Raw genomic sequence first — 7,261 nt, forward strand, 5'->3', positions numbered from 1 at the left:
GGTAAAAAGCACCCTGTTCAAATTTGCTGATGACACTAAGAGGTGGGGAGATGTGGGCATGCTAGAAGGGAGGAACAGGCTGCAAATCAGACCCAGACAGGTTACAGGGGTGGGCAGACGAGACTAGGATGGGATTCAACACTGACAAGTACAAGGTGATGCACCTGGGGAGGAAGAACCAGCAGTATACCTACAGGCTGGGGAACTCCCTTCTCATCAGTATAGAGGCAGAAAAGGTTCTTGAAGTCATCATTGATGCTAAAATGAACATGGGCCGGCAGTGTGGGGACGCAGTCAGGAAGGCCAACCACACCTTGTCATGCATCCAAAGATGCATCTCAAGCAGGTCCAAGGAGGTGATACTCCCCCCTCTATGCAGCACTGGTCAGGCCACAGTTGGAGTACTGCGTCCAGTTCTGGGCGCCATACTTCAAGAGGGAGGTGGACAACATGGAGAGGGTCCAGAGGAGAGACACTCGCATGATCAGGAGGCAGCAGGGCAGGCCCTACAAAGAGAGGCTATGGGACCTGAACCTATTCAGCCTCCACAAGGGAAGGCTGAGGGGGATCTAGTGGCCTGTTACAAGCTAGTCAGAGGGGACCAGCAGGCATTGGGGAAGTCCCTGTTCCCCTGAGTACTCCCAGGAGTGACTAGAAATAATGTTAACAAGCTGGGAAAGGGTAAACTTAGATTAGACATCAGGAGGCGCTACTTCACTGTCAGGGTGGCTAAGATCTGGAACCAACTTCCAAGTGAAGCGATGCTGGCTCCCACCCTGGGAGTCTTTAAGAGGAGGCTAGACAATCACCTTGCTGGGGTCGTTTGATTCCAGTACTCTTTCCTGCCATGGCAGGGGGTTGGACTTGATGATCTGCTCAGGTCCCTTCCGACCCTACAAACTATGAAACATCCTGCAGAAGATGCAGAGGCAATATACATTTCTGATACTCCTATACAATCCAACTGATTTTTATATTCGGTTTTCTCTCTCTCTTTTTTTTTTTTTTTTTACTTTACTTAAATTAATATGTAGCTACACAGCAATTTGCAGCTGCCCCGTATATTGGATTAAAAGTAACTGAAACATATCACTTTTACACATTATCAAATGATACTAGTACAGTTTATGGGACTTCTGAGAACTGTGGCTACTGTAGATAATTTGCTTATTTTCTTTCCCTGGTCCTTTAGGCATGGCAGGGCTGATGCAGCGTACTATAAATGCTAGGAGTGTGCGAAGTGGGCCGTATTCGATTCGGGTTCAGCCTGATTCGGGGGACAGTGATTTGATTCATTGATTTGGATCACTGTTCCAATTCGATTCAGCCAAATCAGAATCTAAAAATTCAATGCTGATTCGGAGAATCAGTGATTCAGTCAGACACAGCTTTAAACTTTTTATCTAATTACCTCACGGTACCAGGTGCGGCTTGTGAACACCGAGATGGTGTGGCGGATGGAGCATCCCACAGAAGTGTGGGGCCCCGAGCACACTTGACAGCAGACCAAGTACTTCCAGGCCATTTCCAGGTCTTCTGTGGAGCACACAGGCCCCCTCACCCAGCGATTCACTATGAAGGAACCAGGAGGCAGACCCAGGAGGCAGCAGTCACTGAGCTGGGGGGTGGGTCCCCTGCCAAGGACCTGGAAGTGGTCCGGAAGTGCTTCTAGTCCACTTCTGGGTCTGCCGCCGAGTGTGCTGGGAACCCCCCCATGCACTCCTGTGGGACGCTGTATCCGCCCCACCATCTCAGCGTTTACAAGCTGCCTGGTACCCTGAGGTATGTAGAAAAATCGTTTAAAGCTGTGTCTGTCTGAATCATCAAATCTCTCCAAATTGATTCAGAGGGTTCCAATTTGATTCGATTCAATTCGATTCAGAGATTTGGTCACCAAACTGGGCGAAATCGAATCAGCAACCAAAGCTTCACACAGCCCTTATAAATGCAGCTACATCTTCAATTCCTCCATAAACTGGAGCAACTGGTTGGTTGCTTCTATCATTCTCAGTGGATGTGACTGCCATGCTTTTGGCTTACACTGGCCATTTATTCTTCCCCTCCTCCCACTGTGCCACATTTCCAACATATGTAACCATTAGAAGCACCTTACAGAGTTGGAGGATGCACAGTGTTAACTCCAGAAGAGCTTTTATGTTTTAGGACTCATTCTGTTTCAGATGAGACAAAATTTCTAGGGTATGTTACAAAACTGATTTGTAAGCAACAGAGATAATTCTAGAAGATTGCAAATGTAAAGATCTTCAACCGAGACATTAACAGGGTGGCTCTGTGTCATGGGTAGCAGCTGCACATGGGGCAGCATTAACTACCAAGGTATTGATGGTGGTGGCCTGGCCAGCTGTTGTGGCAGCTATTTTTTCACACCTTCAGCCACCCCTCCCCCCCAAACAAAAAGTGGCACCTATGGACGCTGCCCCAGTCAGCCCCCTTCCATTATGCTGCTGATCCTAAAATAAGTTTGTTGAGGTCTTTTAATATGGCACTTTGTATCACAAACTGTCTCAAGCAATGAAATAAAGTATATAAAGAAATATTTAGAAAACCAACAAAATAATGGCCTTTTGATATGAAACATCTAAAATATAAACTGCTACAGCTAATCAAAGGCAAAAATAGAGTGGTCAGCAGGACTCAGGGACACCACATTAGCTCCAGCAATTCTGGGACTTTCTGTGAATCTACACAGAGGTTCTTGATACCCTGTAGTACTTAAATACCAAATCTGGAAGCCTAGCACATGGAGTACCTGAACCCGAAACTTAACATAGGTCCATCCTGCTACGGTATTTTGTGCTACTCAGGCAGTAACGGCTAAGGATTATGCTGAAAACAAGCAGTTGGTAAGCATATGACAATATCAGAGGGAAAAAGCCATACCTAGATACACAGAACCCTGGGAATACCCTGGCATTAAAACCTCCACATGATTTCTTCAGGATTTAGCCCAGAAGTACGGGGTTTAGAGTAGATGGGATTAATTAAACGCTAGCTATATTAAACAAATTGCTTAATCTTGAAGTGTCAAATTTCAATTATTTAAACTAACTGTAAGTACAGCTGTGTCTAATTGCAGATTATATTTTTTCAAAGTCCACAGAATTATTTTAATTTTGCCTTGATTTTTTAAATGAAGATAAATGATTCAGTGCTGTTTTTGTAAGAAATTAAGCCATGCGCTAGCGGACTAGCCTTTACAAATAAATATTATATTAATGAGTGAGCATGTGTGCACTGCCAGTACATAATATTCAGAAAACCAGTTCTTAGAAGCTTGTTTGTGTTTCTAATAGCTTAGTATGCACAAAGATACAGACTACTTTATCCAAAGGAAAAAGAGAGGTAATTAGCTACTAACCCCAAATTGCAAGTATAGGTGCAATATAGATGTAATACACTAGGCTATTCAATCAATAGTTCTTATAGCTGTTTAATCATTAGTAGGTTCACATGCACTGACCTGTGAATGTGACGGTCCAGAGGTATAAAAAAGCCACCTCTTCCCTGACCCTGCTCATTTTCTGTTTCCTATAAACAAACTGTAATACCCCAAAAGAAGCAGAGCATAAAGGAGGATCAACATGACTCTATAGACTCAATGTATTTGGAACACATTTGATTCCAGATAAGCAACCTATATTTCCTCCTTCTAAAGGTTGCAACCTGACAGTCTTATTAAGTTTAGTGGGAGTTTTGTGACCAAATCCTCTCTTCTGCTTCAAAAATCCCAACCAAAGCCCTTTTCTCGTAAGCACTGCTCAAAATAGGCCATCTGGGTAAGCTCTAGGCAAAGTCATGTCTTTTTTGTTTAAAGTTTCTCTCTGTGGCAACAAACCAACCACATTACCTCAGGAAGGTCTTGATCCTTTCTAAGTAATGCAGGGCCCTACTGACAGCTACTGATAGCATGCCTGAGAATGCTAGCTATCTGACTCTGAGGGACCGAATTCTTGATCAAATAGGATTTGAGTCGATAGAAATATGGCTACTTTAGGTAAAAGTTGTGGATGAAGATACAGCACTACCTTATCTCCGCGTAAGAAAGCTCCACAATTAGAGTGAGAATTTTATTCACTCTTTATACGTCCAAGAAGAGACCAACACTTCAATGTTTCAAAATAAGGAGGTAGCAAAATGGTTAACGTGCACCCCAAGGAGCTAGAATGCTGATGTTTTTAAAAAGTGAGGTGCAGAAGCAGAACAACTAATAAAATGCTTTAGATGCAAGCTGTATCTACTTTAGCTAAACAGGGTTAAATTTGCAACCCTTAAAGGGGTTTGAAGACATCATAACTTACTATTATAGCTGAATCAAACTGATTTTAACCTACTGGTATAAAAAGGAATTATACAGACTATGTAGCTATATTTAAGGGCACAAAAAAGAAACCTATGGAAGCTTGAGTTACACAGCAGAAGAGAACCCAATATATTAACTTCCACAAATGGAAATTCTCTAACAAGGAAACTATAATTTGATGCGTCTGAAAAAGTTTTTATTTTTTACAGAAACTCAAAACATCATCTTCACACAGAAAAGCACTGAATGAACTTATTGCTTTGACTCTTTACAGCCTGATTTATTACATAGAAACTTTGTTTGCACAGCAAGATGGCAACAGCCTGTCTACAAATATGGAAAAAGGAAACTAGTGTTGCTGATGTGATGACGACACAAGTTTTCAACTGCTTTACTTAGGACACATATTTTTCCTCCAGGATAGGAAAAAGACAACTTTAAAAGATGCAGGAGGTAAACATGGCAATCAACTACTGAACTCAGACTTTATGAACATGTAGCATTACTAAAATTTTAAAAGCTCCCATTTTAAATACAATACACCTTCTCAGGATTCCTGTATGTACCAATATACAAGACACCTTCCAGACGGAGTTACTGAAGGGAAAAGTCAACTGAGGAAGAACAGATGAAGATCTAATCCAAATAAGCTCCTATTTCTATAGCCAAATGCCCTTCTATGAACTTGCCATTACACACACATACTTGAGCTGCTGTTCCATCTTTCCTTGTTCTACACTGACAACTGACACCCCATGCACATTCTGCAATTGTCCTATGTGTCCAACTCTATGGTGTTTATTTAAGTCTACAAACGTCCACTACTATGGGCAAAAACATTACTCTTCATCTGACTACCAACAAAGTCCATATTACAGATGGAACAACTAAGTCTGAACCTACCCTAATTTAATTTAAAACATACCAGATGAACAAAATGCAAACAAAACTTCCATAAATTATGGAGTAAATGCAAAGTATCCATATATTGACTAAATCAGGAGTGTCAAAGAGCTACCCTGCAGAGCCCTATCATCCAGCCCACAGTACTGGCCATGGGTCTTGGACTGGACCCACACTCAGTATGCAGGGCCAGATCCAGCATATGTGCTGCACACAGTATTCAGGGCCAGGGCTGGAGCCCAGGGGTTCATGGCACACAGTAAACAGGGCTGCCATGCAATGCACATGGCATTGTAGCGGGCACGCACACTGCTTGCACCACCCATTCTGAACCACCCTGCATGCTGAATCAGGCACACACAGCTAACCTGTGGGCGGGCCCAATCCAGGCCACAGACCAGCTGCACACCACAACCAACCCATGGGGCCTGATAAGTTTGATACCTCCTAGACTAAATGAATTCTTCAAGTAATATTTAAGGCTATCCTTATGTTATCATTAAAGTTTTTTCAGACTTCTAATATTAGATGCCATGAGGGAATTTTTCCTAATTAGAATTTTTAGTTATGACATTGCTCATTGACAAAAAGAAAGACAAAATTAAACATTCATGTGTACTGCCAATCTTAGTTTATTTTTATTATTGGTTAAAACATTTTGTGCTCTTCAATTCTTATAAAGAAAACTCTGCTCCTCTTCCTCAGTCTTCTTGAATATAATAAAAATAGTATTTAAAATACTGCTTATTCAAGCTGATAAATTTTAAAAATATGAACTAACCCTCTCCCCCACCCCCCAAGAAAAAAAACTAACAACCTTGCAAGCAATCCTGAGTTTGATCCAAGTACTGACATTTCTGATAAAAAAGGATCTGGGTTTTATGGGAGACGGTAGGTTTCCTAGTGCAGGCTGGCAGAGTTCCAAAGCTGGAATGGACAGGGAGCAGGATTCACTCCCATAGGAGAAACATAGCACACAAACCTGGGAGGCAAAGGCGGGCTGCCTGCTGTGGGCCACCTCCCATCTGAGCCCTGGCTGCTGCCTGTGGGAGGTGGCAGCTGCTGCAGTGGAGCAGTGTGTGGAGTCCAGCTCCCCCTCCCCCTACCCCACAGGTGGCATGGCCAGAATGAAGCCCATCCAGTAGTGGGAGCAGATACTGTCTGCCTGCTGTGGGCTAGCAGCTCCCTGCCCTCCTGCTCTCCCCCTGGGACCTCCACAGCCCAGTGGGTGGGACCTGGCGTGGCAGAGTGGGACTGGGTGAGGAAGCTCAGTGCCACCAATGCAAGCCCTGCTCTGCCATGGCAAGGTGCCCCCCCACCAGCCTGGTAGCAGCAAGGGTGGCAGCATGAAGTTGTGCTCTTCGCTGCTGCTGGGAGGGCAGGGGACACCTTGCCCTGGCAGCACAGAGCTCCCAGTGGCAACACCACTTCACTGCCTGGTCCTGCTCTGCCCTGCCACACTAGGTCCTACCTACTGGACTGTGGAGGCCCCGGGGGGAGGGCAGCAGGGCAGGAAGCCCTGAGCCCACAGCAAGCAGACCGTATCTGCTCCCCACACCCAATGGGTTCCACTCTGGCCATGCCACCTGTGTGTGTGGGGGGGGGGGGGGCTGGGCTATACGTTCTGCTCTGCCACAGCAGCTGCCACCTCCCACAGATGGGAACCAGGGCTCATGTGCTGCTTGGGGGGGCAAAGGGCTGCAGACCCAGGTCCCTGGCTCCATAGCCTTGGGAGCTTGGGGACCCTCCAGCAGGGCTGGGGGTGGGGAGTGAGAGACAAGGGCATGGGGAAGGCACTAGCATATCAGGGCTGAGGGCTGCTCAGTGCCACAGAGCAGTGGGGGTGGGAAACAGGGCAGAAAGCAGCTACAGCTGGACTCACATGCCCCATGAAGGGGGCAGGGGAAGCTCTGATTTTCCATGATAAAAAAACAACAACAAAAAACCTTACACCAAAATTTATAGGTATTTAGATTTTATTATAGTGACTAGTGGATTGCCTGTCAAGAACGATGGGAGGGATGGAGGGGACAGGCA

At 44.9% G+C, this 7,261-nt stretch overlaps 1 protein-coding gene across 1 annotated transcript in view; it reads right to left on the bottom strand.

The window, feature by feature from the left end:
- BAZ2B (bromodomain adjacent to zinc finger domain 2B) overlaps nucleotides 1-7,261 on the bottom strand; it is a 202,293-nt gene that overhangs the window by 157,925 nt on the left and 37,107 nt on the right. The gene's annotated exons all lie outside the window — the stretch shown is intronic.

Source organism: Crocodylus porosus, unplaced genomic scaffold (assembly GCF_001723895.1).
Source record: "Crocodylus porosus isolate Cpor-Errol unplaced genomic scaffold, CroPor_comp1, whole genome shotgun sequence".
NCBI classification, from domain to species: domain Eukaryota; kingdom Metazoa; phylum Chordata; order Crocodylia; family Crocodylidae; genus Crocodylus; species Crocodylus porosus.